Consider the following 15,200-nt stretch of genomic DNA (forward strand, 5'->3'; position numbering starts at 1 on the left):
CTACCAAGCTGAGAAGGAGAGGGTTACAGCAAATATCACAGAAGGAGCTTGCTGCTTGTATGAGACAAAAGAGAACCAGCTGGGATGCTGAAGCTTGGAGGGTGCAAGTGGCAGATCTAATTGATGTGGCATCGCAAAAAGCCAAATGCCTACATGAACAATGGATTGTGCCTTGCTTGATGTCAGAAAGTTGCATCAGTGTTAACACTGGTGGGAAATTTGTAGCAATTTCTTTTGTCAGGATGGAATCAAAGCCTACAGAAGTCTGGGCTTGGAATTCAGAAAAAACGCTGTTATTTTTGGGGGTGGGTGGGTGCAACTGACAGTGTGAAAGCTTAGCAGTGTCCTCACGGGTTATCCAAGCATCTGATAGAAAAGTGTCTGTCATGCCCTCTGTACAGGGTAACCTTTGTCTCAGATGTGCTTTTGTTAAACAGTAATTGTGGATGAAACAAAAACAAACCTCTGCATTCTCCTCTTTCTATCTATTGGTTCTGTTGCATGCCCAAACAGGTAAAACAGTGCTTAGCAAGCTGCTTGCACTTTGATTTTGCTGCACTTACCCAGGATCTGAGAAAACACATAACAGTTTTGACTGCAAGGGTCAGTTGCATATCTCTTGGAATACTGCTTTGGTTTTAAAATGCGACCTTTCCAAGTGGGTCAAGCAAAAATATCTTCGATGCAGCAAATCTTTCCCAGATACATTTGTGATTGGAATGTATTCACTGCAATTTAAGGTTTTGAATAAATTGTGTGGGATGCTAGTAAAATACTAGTTAAAAAATAAAAAATGCGATCAAGCTTCACAAATTAATAACATACTGAAAAATTTTGCTTCTGACTCCCTTTTTCTTTAATGTAACAAGTTCCTCTTTGATATTTGTGATAAAACCCACGAAACCCCATTAATATTTAGCCCTGCTGAATAATCTTCCCACATAAGAGGGGAATTTTCCTTGTGGTTTTTTTCAATAGATTCTCAGTCTGTTTTGTTTAAACACCTCTGCAAGTTTTTCTTTTAAGTCTGAAGATTTTTCATGAGCTTGCAGGTGGTTTAGAGAAGAAAGTGCTCTGCTTTTAGGTTTTTTTTCTGTTCTAAGATAAAAAAGACTCTAGGATATTCTTTAACTAGTTTTCTTGTAACTAAGAAGAGGTTTGTGTGAGAAATAAAGAACATCAAAAGCAAGCAGAAGCAGAGCAGGACAATCCCCTCTCTCTCCTGGCAACTGATGCTGTGCCTGATGCAGCCCAGGACAGAGCTGGCCCTCCTGGCTGCAAGGGCACTGCTCGCTCATGTTCAACTTGCCTTTGACAAGGACTCCTTGGTCCCTTTCCACGGCACTGCTCTCCGGTCTCTCATTCCCCAGCCTGTCCATACAACCAGGGTTGCTCTGTCCCAGGTGCAGAATCCGGCTCTTGTTTTTGTCAAACTTCGCACGGTTTGTGATTGCCCAGATCTCGGATTAGCTGAGGTCTCTCTGCAGGGCCTCTCTGTCTTCAAGTATCATTGTCAAAATTACTGTACTTATGAGTGCTATGTCCAAGTCATTTATTAAGATGTTGAAGAACACAGGGCTAAGGATGGAGCCCAATGGAACCCCACTAGTGACAGGTCACATCAGTCTGATGTCACCCCATTCACTGTAGCCCTTTGTGCCTGACCCATGAGCCAGCTGCTCACCCACCACATGATGTGGGCTGGGCATTTTCTCAACTGATTTCCCTTGACCAGCTAGGAGGACTACATTGTCAAAAAAGTAAATTGAGCTGTTAAGTAGGACTTCCCTTTCTTGAAGCCATGTTGGCTGTGACTGATGACTGCATTGTCTTTCAGGTGTTTTTCAGTAACTATCAGAATTATTTTCTCTATAATTTTACCAGCCACTGAAGTGAGACTGCTCTCCTTATGTTGAAACTTTCTTGGCAGTTTCACTCCTGTCACCAGAGATTTTTAAACTGGTCTTTTTTGTGATCACTGTGATCAAGACAGTCAGCAATTACCACTTCATTCATGAGACCTTCTATATTATCAAGCAGCAAATCCAGGAGGGCAGCTTTCTTGGTTGTCCCCTTAGCAACTGTACCATGAAGTTATCGGGTGTTTTAGAAATGCTACCATGTGTTTTAGAAATCTTCTGGTCCTGTTTCTGCCAGCTGTGTGGTGCTCTGACTTAACACATGACAAATTGAAGTCCTTCTTAAAGACAAGGGCCATTGTTTTAGAGGCAACCTTTTTTTTCTTAAAGAGTAATTAATTGGTATTTTTGTATTGGCTAGGTGGCCTATAGTAAACTCCCAGTTTACTGACCTGCTTGGTGTCTGTGGGTGTACACTCACATTTTTGTGCAACCTGGAGATTTAACTCACTTTCAGTAACACTTAAGATATGCTTTTCGGCACAAAAATTAGTAATTATATAGTTCCTTTTCAAAGGAAAACTGGCAAAAGTAGATAAACTTTGATAAATCTGTGAATTGCTGCATGTTTTTGGAAGAGGCCATATAAAAATAATGTTTACAGAGTGATCAGTGTTTCTGTATGTTCTTTATTTTATGCTGTATAGTTTATGTGGAGCTATTTTACTTTATTTTTTTATATTTTTGGTTTTCTGATAGACAATTAATTTCCTTTTCGAAATAATGGTGACAGGAAGAAGAGTCATCCCTATAACCTGCATCCCAGGTCTTTAACCCTGTCAGAAACTACAAAACTGAGCAGTAAGGGTCTGTTATGCCTCAACTCTGTAAGTCCTCATATGCCCTTTCCGGAGCTTCATTCCTACGGCAAATTAAAATGAACTGTTCATACAGCAGGCTACAGTCTTCAAAGCATGATCGTGTAAGAATGTAATTTAGACTTTTCCCAGGACCTCTGCTATCCCCCCAGCACTTAGAAGGGGACCAGATTTCAGGGTGACATCACTTTGACAACTCCCATGTGAAGGAGTAGGGGAAGAGAGCTTAGGGGATTTCTGTGCTCACTGATCTGTGCAAGTATCCTGTCGTGCTTGGCTGGTCTTCCTATCATACCCTCCTCTGCAGTTTTATTTAAATTCTACTCCTTCTTTATTGAGAAAAAAGGATATGCCCATCCAGCTGGAGCAGATCATATGGACATACACCACTTGCTCAGCACTGTGGTCAACTCCTGCATTCTGCTACATGATTTTGGTTTCTTAGAAGATGAGGTTTGCTCTGGTTCCTTTGCAGATGTCTTCATGCCACAGCCATTTGCAGAGCTGTGAGCTGGTAACTTTAACAGGAACAGCAGGAAGATGTTGCAGGGTTAAACAAAATCAACAGTACATGCTGCATAAAGACAGAGTGACATCTGCAGAGCCTGAGTTCAAGCAGTGTATCCACATTTCTGTAAACACTGGGTTCAGTCAAGTGGGTTTTTCTCTGCTGAACTGTACTTACTTATAGCACTACTCCTCATGTCCCTCACTCCCAAGTGCCATTCAGAAGGCAGCTTGCTCCAGGATTGTATTAGCTGTGCTTAGCAATGGCAGGTGCCCACAACCAGCTCACTCCCGTGCCTGATCAACATGACTCCAGGCACATGTAAGAGATGTCTGTAAAATAAAGCAGCTGCATTAAATGTACACATATCTTTCAAGGTTTAGTATAATGTCAGAGATGAAGCACTTGTACTTTTTATAAATTAGCTAACAAATATTTTCTGCTAAGGTTCTGATTGCAGCCTTTTGCTTCATAGTCTCTAGGCCTGTGAAATGCTAGCTGGCATTTTGCCACAATCATGAAATGTGACTTGTCCTTACTAATTCAGTGTTCAAGGACATGAAAGTAGGATTTCTTGGATTCACAGATCACCGGAAGAAAAAGGTACTTTGCTCTGAAAATTGAAAGGAGTCTTGAACTTCTGGGAGCTGCCTTTAGGGTGTTGTATATTTACAGATGTACATGTAAAGCTAAGAGGAATTTCCCTTCTCTGTAGTTAGTAGGATAGTAAATTTTTCAATGACCTGTATTAATAAACCCTCAAAGGTGTTTGTTATCAAAAAAAGTTCCATTGATCAGCATCTTCAAAGACAAGAAATTCAAAGATTATGACTGACTCTGTTCTTGAATGAATCATTTGCTGAAAGCTTGAAGTATAATGCAATTCCATCTACTATATTGTAATACTTCCAGGGGCTAACTCACTACCTTTAATCAGACAGAGTCAAATCCTGCTCTTTCAAGAAGTGCCTTTATGTTGCTGGATCCCTGGCTTGTGCACATCAAAGAACACCTGTAGCAGAGGGCAAGGGACCTAGTCTGCTTTTTTTACCTTCAGATGACAGTAAAAGGTGAAGAAATCTAAATCATGAAGTGTACCTGGCATTTCTGAGGACTGAGCTCCAAGTGTTTATTCTTGTGGGTGCACTCTACCACCGTAACACTTTTTCATTACTAATTAAGTAATGAAATTCACTATTAGTAATAGAAATTCAGGATGGTATTAACCTATTATATAGGTTAATACCATCCAAGTCTTTAAATTGTAAATCCTGTCACAGTTTGTAACATCCTTTTTCTTAAAGGTTTTGGCTGATTCCTCCTCCTTATACTTAAGGTAAAATTGGCACTGTCAAACTTTAAGCATAATACAATCCTGGAGCATGTCAGGTGTTAGGTTACATCCACATGTCTTTCACAGCACCTAAACTTTTTTTTTAAATTTTTTTTTTTAATTTTTAGTTTTTTTCAGGATGTATGGGGGCTTTCTGCAGACCCATATTAAATGCACACACCAGAGGTTACACCTACTAAGAAAGGACTGAGTGCAAGAGGAAGCCAAGATTTTTAGAGTAGGGAGAGAAAACTTACCTCATGTTAAACTTAATACTTCAAAAGGCTGAAGTGCTATCTAAATGAAGAAAATGAAAAGGATCATAAGCCCTGGAAGGTTCAATGTCTGACTGCAATTATGTATCAAAAAAAGAGTTTGAGAAAGAGTTAACAGATGTAATAAATCTCTCTTCAAATGCATCAAGAACAGGAACCATGCCAGAGAGTTTGTAGGGCCAAATAGATGATACAGGTATCAAAGGAGAAGTTAGGTAAGACAGAGCTATTGCAGAACAAGTAAACAAAGCCTTCAGAGTATAAAAGGCCAGGGAGATTCCCGTCTTGGAGCTTTCTTTGTGACAGGCTAATCAGATGACCATCCCAAAATTAAAATTATGGAACAGTAAATGAACTGTAACATAGTAGTAGAAGCAGATGGCTTTGACTTAAGAGTTTTAGATGTATTCAGAGGTGAAACACCTCAATGATTTCACTGGTGTGTAACCACTTGCTTTGCACTGTTTTCATAGCTGGCAAATGTGACACCAGACTAAAAATTTCAGCATTTCAGCTGAGGTCTCAGGGAGGTAGGGGCATGTAAAAATAAAGTGCATAGTAGAAAAACTGGTAGGAATGGTAAGAAGGGAATGGAAAGAGTGAACACAGACAAATATGATGTGTTTGCAAAGAGTTAATACTAACTTGTGCAAAGGGAAGTCCTACCTCAACAACCTATGTGTTCTTTGAAGTGATTTGCCAAAACATGTTAGTTATGAGAGACCTTTTGATACAAACTACCCAGATTTCTGAAAGGCTTTTGGCAAAATTCCTTCAGCAAGGTCTTTGAAACACACTAAATAAACAGTCTGGATATACAAGGGAAAGCACAGATGAAAAATAAGGTGAAGGGTAGTAACCATGATGGGGAGGCAGAGTATGGTGAGCTTTCCTGTTGGGGCAGGGACACTAATGGAACTCCATGATGAGTTTGTGCCAGGATCTGGGACGTCTGTGTTCTGTGGTACTATCCTTAATAAAATAATGACCACAAGCAGGAAGAGGATATTCTGCTACATAAAATTCTGACCTAACAGTGCTGATACTTGTGTGTTAAGGTGGGCTCTTCTTCCATTGCCTGTCAAGCCGGTTGTAGCTGCTGACAGAAGTACTAATTTGAGGTCTGTAAGACAGATGTTATGAACTTCCACTAAGCTTCTCAATATCAGCTTTTGAATGTTGGGTGACTTAGAGGTGAAAATGGGCATTCATGAGTCTTAAAAAGGCTCCTTGACTCTCTGTGTAAATGTTTTCGTAGAATGAGCAGTGCAACTATCCCTTAATCTGTGGATCACTAACAGATTTATCTAAAGGGACACTCTCTCTACAGATTCCTGCTCACACCATTTTGTCAGAAGTCAGGTGGAATAATTTTAGGCTACTCTGTATGGCATGTACAGATTCATAGTTCTATATTAATTGATAATGAAGAATTTTATGAAGCTCTGAGCTGTGTTCCTTTAATACTGAAGACTGACACATGAGGATGTGTTACCAATCAGAGTGATTTCTGGTAGGGACTTTGGTAGCTAAAGTTCTGGTTTTGTGCCAAGGAATCTGCTTGACTCATTTCATGTGTCAGTGGTGTCAATTTGTCTTGCTCTTTGTTTGATTCAGTTTTTTTCTACTCTTAATCTTTGCTGGTGGGACATTTGTTATCCAGATCTCTCCATCATGCTGCAAAAAATGCTGTAATGGACTGTGATGTAATTTTGTGTTATTTTGGGCAGAGAGTTGTGAAACAACTGTTTTTGAGCTTACAGACACTGCACAGCACCCCAAGGAGACCTGGGCAAGCAGAAGTATCCCAGCAGGTCCAAGACAAGGGCAACGATGGTTGAAGTCAGTCTATATTGTTGAGCTTGCAAGTCCCTGGCCTTCAGCGAGTGCTTTGCATTTCTTCAGGATGTTTCACTCCAGAGGTGAGGTTAATTTTGTATATGCCCTCTTACCTTCACAAACTTTTCATGGCTGCATTATCAAAATACAGTTCTGGTGCTTTTTGGTAACATAACTGGTCCTTGCAGTATTTTGATGGGAGGTTCATTATCATGCTAAATTTTCAAATCAAGATGAATCTATGTCTGATGAACTTACAGAGTGTGCAGGGGATGACACTGTAGCAAGTTTTTTTGTTTTCTGACATAATGTTAGTGGATATCAGCATGGAAAATCATAAAGCTGAATAATACTAGAAATTTAAAATTGAGTTGGGAAAGACCTGAACACTGTCTCTACTACTAATGCAACAACAAAGTTATCAGTGGAATTGAAACCATAAACTCCACCATTTATTTTGTTTGCGTGTAGATATTAAATCACACAAAATTGCATAACAGAAGCAGTGTTATTTACAAAATTGTAGCCGCATTTGGAACAGATTTTGCATTAGAAGTAAATTGTTTAACAGAACAAACTGTCCCTGCAAAGCCACAAGTATTAATATTATAATGATGTTCTTATTGGATAAGCTATTGCATGTAGATGACACACAACCACTGCAACAGCTACTCTCTGGCTTTCTGTCAGTAACACACGGCAGGACAGCAGTCATAAATTTTCCTACAGAAGCTTTCTTTCTATAAAAAGCAGTCTACAACTTGATAAAACTCTGAAGTATTTGTAATGGAATATAGTTAGTGGGCTTCTTCAAACTCTAGGTTCAGTTCATATTTCTGCCACAGACTATTTCATAAGACCATAGCTGACTTTTGAAAAATTCATCCTGCTACTCTAATTGAGGACCACTGAAACAAAATTGAGCTTTTGCCATCACATTGTTGAATGTTTAAATCAGTACTGTCCACTTTTTAACATCTCACCTGTACTGTCTGTGCACAACTTCTTTACTTGAAAAATTAATTGCAATATTTACCTTCCTCTACTCCAGATTTCTGTCTGTCCATCTGTCTCTGTCTGTCTCCCTCCTTCCCCCTCCTACAGAGTTCAGGAGATCTTAAAAGACCTGTAAAAGTCTAAGTTCTCCCAAAGTTTCCACCTTCTTCCACTGAGATTGTGTAAAACTGAATATATAATACCCATGAGGATGTAGCTGAACTCTGCAGGGCTAGGGACAGTCTTTACAGCGTTGTGTGTCAAAGGCTCTTCAGTGGCACTGCAAGACTGTTGCATGGATCTTTAAAAATAATTGCAGCAGTTGAGGAGTAGTTCTTTTGCTTCTCTTCTCAAGTGGTTGCTACTTGCTGCTGCACAAATAACTAAAAATGATCTTTGATACTCACTTTACATTAATTTCATTACTAGAGGGACAATAACTCATCTGTGAGAGAAACAAATACTTAAGTAATGGAGAGGATGTCTTCTGATTCACTTTTCCAAAAATTCCTAGCAGGTTTGATAGGAAGAACTTAATTACTTTGAGGCATGATGTGACAATGAGTCACCAAACAGCAGCCCCAGGAAACCATGGGGAAGAATTATTTGGTAGTGACAAAATTATGGAAACTGCATGGCAGAGAGGGCTGTTTGTAGCAGTGGTAAAAGTGCAAATCTGAAGAAAGGATGAAGGAAAAATGTCATTAAACAAACAGCAAAAAATTATCAGTCCTTTAAAACAACTTTTACCAGTGGACCAAGGTTTGCTGTACCATTGGTATTTATTTTACATTCAGCCTTTCTGCTATGACATTTCTATTTATTTCACCTGGGATTTCAAACATAGGTTTTTCACGTGTGGGGTCAGAGCAATATGTGCACACATGTATGGAAGAGGTGGAAAGATCACCTCAACTGACATCCTGATAAAGACCTCAGCAGTGTAATTGGAACAATGTTATACAACAAAATGTGTATTGTATTTTTGACTCCCATTAGTGAGATCAGAGGATATTTACTTTGTTTACTACTCAGATTATTCTTGCCTGCCTCTGTAACAATTCTGAATAGACATTTTCCAACATATTTTCTTCTTTATGACTATGTGGTTGTTAAATTAATCAAACCAGTTTAAACAAACTTTTTATTTTAAGCAAAAGTTTTCAAACCAGATGGCCTTAGATGAGGTGTTTAAATGTAGTGGACTATTCTGCAGGTGTCTCTGCTGTTTTTGAGGTGGGGAAGGTCTACCTAGAGGTATTCAGAAGCGGCTACTCCTAGCTGCTTTCCATACCTTTTTGAGTACTGTTCATCACCTCCTCTGCAATGGCAGCAGAAAAAGTGTGCAGCTGCTCTGAGTTTCAAGAGTACTGTAATTGCACAACCCACCTCAATCAACAGCTTAAATGAACATATTGCAAAGTGGAGTGGTTAAAATATGAGCAAAAATCCTGACTTTTCTACTCTTCCTATGGGAATAGTAGCAAAATCACTTTAGCCTTGTGTAGTGTATCAGTGCAGTTAAATGCAGAGGTTTATTTATCACAACCCTCTTCTAGTGCCAGCTCCCCTCTATCCACCCAGGCAATTTTAATATAGAAAATGAAGTGGTTAATGGAACATTTGGAAGAATGTTTCCCTATTTACACAGCTACAACTGCAACAGAACTATTTCCATGAGATGTGATTGGTGGAGGAGGCAGCCTGCAAATGTGTGCTGCTGTTTATGGTGATTCCAGCAGCTGGAAAGTGCCTGTGGAACCTCCAGAGTGTGCAACGCCAGACCAGCACGCCCCCAGGGGTACTGGTCCTTTTGCCTGTGTGTCCCTGGGCTTGTGGTGTGGCCTGAGATACCGCTTCTCTCCCTGTCTAGAGACTAAGGATTTCATGTAGCTGGCATGAGACCAGGGGTAGACTGGGGCACCATTATATCTGTTTATGTTCTGACAGAATAAATGAATTCAAACTTGTGTGGGATGGTGAGGTCAGGGAAGGTATCATTCACTAGCCGTGTTGAGTGTGGAGGTGTAACCCATGTTAATATGGCTCTGTTTGAGCTGCTGAATGTACTGCAGACATCAATGTTCACAAAATTATAACAAGAATCATCTTATTGGCCAGTTAATAAGTTCCTGTCCTGTATGGCTTCTGCCTCTAGAAAGTACCACAGAAATGAGAAAGTGTACAAGGAACACTGTGTGATATTAATATTGAGTGATAGATATTTAAATGATGCTGGGGAGCTATTTTATGATAGCTTGTCCTTTATGTATTCCTTTGTGCTTGATTTTCATTAATTGAGACATTTCATACAATAAAAAAAGTTCTGTGGGACTTAAGAAAATAAAAACCAAAATATAGACTTGTGTTCTTTCCAGGTCCCTGCCCACTCTTCCTTGGTGATGATACTATCTTCCAAGCACCTAGCTGAGCTGTACCTGTTTTCTATTTCTGAGAAAAAATGTTGGTGAAACAAGTACTATTGTAAAAAATGTTTTTTTCTCAAAAGTATGTTACTGATCAAATCTTATTGAAACAAAGGGTAGCCTGAGTTCTATCCTTCTATAAAGAACTTCCAGGAAAGACACCAGGTCCTATTTGTTTATAGAGAGCCCCAGGCTGTAGCTTCAGCTATAGGTTAGGGTTAGACTGAAGCAGTTTTTGCTGCCCTCTCATCTATGTTTGAAAACCAATATAGCACCAGAGCAGATGAGGTCAAATATGTATACCAGCTATATCCAACCCAGTCAATTTCCTCATTCTTTTGTCTGTGAACTTGAGTGAAGGTTCCTCTGGAAAAACTTGTTATTGCTCCCTGGCTAAGTTCTCCATCAAATAAATAGTGATGTCTTGGATGTGTAGAAAAGTGAAATTTTCATTTGCCGTTGCCAACTTTTGATAATTTACCACAGCTGAATCCATTGTGCTCTCACACAAAGAAGTTCTAAATGTAAACAGCAATGATAGGAGTCTTTTTTCAACTACTATAGCATTGCCATGAATCTAATGATTTACTTGCTTTAATAAAACCTGTGAATTAATAACTATTACATCCAATGCAAATGACTCAATCAGACAGCAACATTTTCTCTGCTAGTGTTTCATCAGATTCCTAATGAGCTGAGTGTTTAAATGATGATTTTCTGTAACACCTTCCTGAAGAAGGCAATTTCAGATGCAGTGATTAACCACAGCAGGGCACACCAAAACACTACACCCTGCCAAACAGTGACTCAGGATTTGCATGAATTTGCAGCCTGTATAAGAGTCAGAACCTGATTGTAGGAAATTTGGTAGCTGCAATCTGAGAAGGGGATTACGAAGCTGGTTTGTTATTGTAAACCTATCCAATGGCTATTTGTCTCTTCTCCCTTCTGCTGGGCCCTCCTGCTTGTACACACACACAAGACATGTGACAGTATGATCAAGTAGCAGTTTTTGGACTACCTTGCCATGCTGTGCTGGTCACCACATTCCTGGCCTGGTGCCTTACAGACTTACTGGAAGCCTTTCCAGCCCTGTTAGCTAACAGGTGAAATGACTAACATGTGTCTGGCCCATCTATGCTGTGTGGAGTTCAGTGTGCCCAGCCTGGACAAAACTTAGGCAAAAATGCCTTCTCAGATGCCTAAGGGGGAAACAGAAGGAGCTCTCCTTGCAGCAAAAGTGCTCCAAGGAGCAGCAGAGGTTGAGGGACACATTTTCTTTGTGGCATGGAGGATGTTTCATGTTGTGTGGTGGGGCTGAACTCTGAATGGCTGGACCCTTCTGCTGAAACCTGCCACATTTTACTTTCTTTTGGGGTTACCTGACATCACCATCCTAATTTTGTCAAAACCATTGCTGAGGACAAAGTCAGAAACTGGAGTCGTAGTAGATTGGACTGCAGTGTTGAACTATTTAAATTATGCCTAAAGATTTGTAAACTTGGGTTGCTCACTTTAACTCTCCCTAAGGCTAATTTTAACACGTTTCTGTGAGTGATCTTAATTCAGCATATAGTCTCTCTGGGTGAGAGGTTGTTTCACAAAGTTTACTGGATGTGGTTTTACAGATTATTTATGGTGTAAAGGTTCATCCCTATCAAGGCGTTTATGGAATCACAGCAGGCTAGCTGCCTGCAACAATGAAATGAGAACCTCAGTACATCCTGTTGCTTGATCCATGTCCTGTATTAAAAGCGGCTGAGAATTAAGGGTGCATCAGGCAGGATCATGGCTTTAAGTCTGAGGTCGTCTGTCTGCTGCTCAACAGGCTGGATACGAGTGTGCATGTTTATTGTGTTGGATAACAAGCACGGGTCTATTTTTGTGTCTATAGTACAGCCATGTGCTGGCCCAGTTTTAGGGAATCCAGGTCCTTAATGCTAAAATACTGACAGTAGTAACAGGGTTTCTCTAGAACCCCTCAGTAATATGTTCACAGCTAAAATTTTCAGTGAGAGACATTCACCCATCTCTACAAGACGACATGTGGTTCACAGACTCTATTTTGTAGAAGGGCTAAATATGCTTCTGTGTCATACCATAGACACATACTTGGCGAAGAAAATAGATGCCTTTTAAATACTCAGTTTTTCTAGTCAGCTTGAGCAGTTATGTCTTGGGCCTTTGCTATGCTGATATAAAGTGCCCATTTTAATTTAATTCCTTGATACCTTAATGCAATAGACATGTTACACTTTTGGCTGGCCTGTTACTGTACAGAGAGCAGGGATGTATTATCTTGCTAGCTGCTAGTCTGGAGGCTTCAGAGGGAGAAGGTTTTCTGATTCGCTCTTAGGGATTTAAAGATGTTACATCTTCAAAGTTTAAACACTAAGTGTTCATAACAAGACAATTTAATGGATTTGAGCTTTACTCTGAGTTGTGTAACAGGTAAAGTTAAAGTTCAGGGCTTATCTAGAGGTTTGGCTTGGAAAGAGATTCATTAGAAAAGCTTGTTTACATAATTGTGGCTTCCAGGACTAACTTCCCCTGTAAATACAGTGTGATCAGAAAGCTCTCCAGCTCAGGAATGGCTGCTTTCCAATCCCACTCCACAATGTGGAGTGCCAGTAGTCTGTCCTTCAGCTCTGGCTTAATGAACTGGGGGCATCAGAGGTCAAGAGGAGAAAAGGCCAGTTGCGAGAGAGCTGGATTTTGGCGGGTGGACATGGGAGGCTGGGATTTCATTCCCTCCGTGCAGTCATCCTGTGCTATCTGACATGCTAATGAGCCTTGTCTGGGGGCCTCCCAGTTGCTCCCAGAAGGGCACAGAGGTCTTGCACCATCTGTCAGCCTATTCAGACATCTCAGAGAACGTCCAAAGCCTAAAAAATTGTTAGATAACTATGTTTCTGTAACAAGACCCAGAGTATTTAAGGTGCCTTCTGGAGTTTGAAAGTCTAACATGCCCATGTTTACACAGAGCCACAAAAAATTAGCAACTCATGCACTTGAACTTAGATAATGTCTCTACTGTATTTTTTATGCACAAATGCTGCACATCCACATGCTCACATTTCCTTTTAAGGTTAGCACATAATGAATGCTTGTCACAGGTGCAGTAATTTTTGACACTTCTTAAAAACAATTTACAATGATAAAATATACCCCAAACCAACAAAATATGTCCAGTACATAACACTTCTAATTAAATACTTCATAACTGTAAATACTTGATAACTTTGAAATACAAATGAACACAGCATTTTACCTCCATTGCTGAGAAAATGTTGACCTTTGAAATCCAGCTGTTCTTTTTTCCCTCTCTCTCGCTTTTCTTCTATGGCAATGCAATTTTGCAAAGTGTGTTTCTTAGCAGTATAAAAACCAATTTATCTTTTTGAGGCAAACACAATGAGGGGACTCCTTTGCAGAGTGCCTGTATCCTGATGGTAGAAATGGAGTTATGAAAGACCTTACAACCCACGATTACCCATAAAATCACTTTCATTCTTCTCAGACCTGTTGTATCACATCTGAATGTCATAAAATGCAACACATTTATTTTGGCAAAAATTATGTCAGAAAACAGCTGACAGCAGTGATTTCTGCTGCACATTAACAAATACACAAAGTCCTGTGAAATTTCATGACAGTATGTGAAACATTATTAAGTTAAAATGGGTAGCAATAAAAAAATTTTCAAGGTACCAGTGATGAATTACTGTGCAGGTACTGTGCATGAACAATGCATGGTTAGCTTTGAAGTCGAGCTGAGAAACCTTCTCTGTGAGATTCTACGTGTCCTTTTCTTCTATGGTCTGCATTACTCCTCACCAATGCTTTTCTTCTTACCTTTTAATTCTGACAAAAGAAAAGCTGATAGAATGACAACATCATAAATGTAGCATGATGCACGCCATTGTTTTCGTTGCAGTACATGACATATCTGACTGGGATAGTAAATCCCACCTGCCTGTGGACTGTATCTCACCAGCGCCCACTGCCAGGATGAGAATGCTGTAGTTATGCTGGGCTGGTGATGTGGCTGGTGTGTGCTTACAGGAGAAGCACAAAAACTGCAGATTGCAAAATTAAGTGTGAAACCACTTAAGATGTTAACTGCTAAATGTACATTAGCAAGGTAATCTCGATAAAAATAAGCCTTGTTGCCACACCTTAGAGGTCCTGTGCTCCTCAGCAAATACAGGGGATAATGCTTTAATTATGTGTCCTAGCATTTTCATTTGATGCAACCACTATCAACGGGCCACATTGTTCCAAAAATGGATGATTTCTGCTTTATCAGCTACCCTGCAAATAAGCACTGAGAAGTGGTGCAGAGGTACGAAATTATTTTTTAGACACATCCAAAATTAACACTTAAATAGTTGTTTTTTTCTTCTCTAAACTGTCTTGGTTTTATGACTCAGCATTTGGCATTTTCTTTTAAAACAGGTGAAAATAGGACAGTCAGAAAAAAGTACCTAACTGGTCACCATGAATTTTTAACTCAGCATAACATTATGCATGATTGATGTGGAAATGACAGCTTGAAGGATTATTTTTTTTAAAGACTAGTGTGGGTATCAAAGTGAAGAATATCTCCAAAGAGGTTTCAGCTCTTTTGTCCCTAAGAAGAAATATTTGTACTCTTAGTAGCACCCCAGCTTTGCTGAAAAGGGGTGTCTGCACCTACCCAGTGCCAGAGAAATGATGAAGTGCCTCAGCCACTCGCAGGATGGCGTATAAAGATTATCACATTGGTAAAGAAAAAATTCTGACTGGAGGAGGGGCAAAAAGAAGAAGAAAAGAAGGTGCTTCACTGCTTCAGGATTTGAGTTACTGAGCATGGTTTTCCACTGACTTGACGTGGTGCCTTAGCATGGGGTCTACCTTTGGCCCCATGGTTCTATAAAGCTTAAAGAATTTTTAGTCCCTAAATTAAATGTTGAAGGAATACTTAGTTTTCTTCCTCCTAGCACAGCAGTGAGTAAGTTGATATCATTGGTTCTCAGTTGTACGTAGAAATTATAGATATTATATATCATAGTCTTTTATTCATTTACATTAGATCACATTTATT

The 15,200-nt window shown here is 39.7% G+C and overlaps 1 long non-coding RNA gene across 1 annotated transcript in view; it reads left to right on the top strand.

Moving 5' to 3' along the window:
• Nucleotides 1-3,815: 3,815 nt before the first annotated feature.
• The window catches only part of LOC135290635 (uncharacterized), a 38,818-nt gene continuing 27,433 nt past the window's right edge, over nucleotides 3,816-15,200 (top strand). The window contains exon 1 of the long non-coding RNA XR_010353401.1: nucleotides 3,816-6,775. This is a non-coding gene — a long non-coding RNA (uncharacterized LOC135290635). The remainder of the gene's footprint in view (nucleotides 6,776-15,200) is intronic.

This window comes from Passer domesticus, chromosome Z, assembly GCF_036417665.1.
Source record: "Passer domesticus isolate bPasDom1 chromosome Z, bPasDom1.hap1, whole genome shotgun sequence".
Lineage (NCBI taxonomy): Eukaryota > Metazoa > Chordata > Aves > Passeriformes > Passeridae > Passer > Passer domesticus.